This window comes from Octodon degus, unplaced genomic scaffold (assembly GCF_000260255.1).
Source record: "Octodon degus isolate 3935 unplaced genomic scaffold, OctDeg1.0 scaffold00601, whole genome shotgun sequence".
In the NCBI taxonomy this organism is placed as follows: Eukaryota; Metazoa; Chordata; class Mammalia; order Rodentia; family Octodontidae; genus Octodon; species Octodon degus.
Genome location: NW_004525177.1, coordinates 64,944 through 65,264, shown reverse-complemented (window position 1 = coordinate 65,264; position 321 = coordinate 64,944).

Genomic DNA, 321 nt, shown 5'->3' with positions numbered 1-321 from the left:
ATTAGACTAAGATTAAAACAAAATGGGCACACAAGAGCTATCCTTAATATTAACAACTTTGTTTTAAAACTATGATAAGATTTTAAATAAACAAATGTATTTCCAAAGTCAATAGGCATCTATCGCCAAGCACACACATGCATGCACGCACACAAACACACACACACACGGAGACACACCGTAAAGCATTTACTTAAAGACATTTGATTTGGAAACACTCTCCACATTGTTAGTAATGTAGAAAGCAAATAATAGAAATATCAAATCATTGTAGAAGTTCCTGAAAATCTAAACCCAAGTTCTATGCCACTCAGTTGTCTC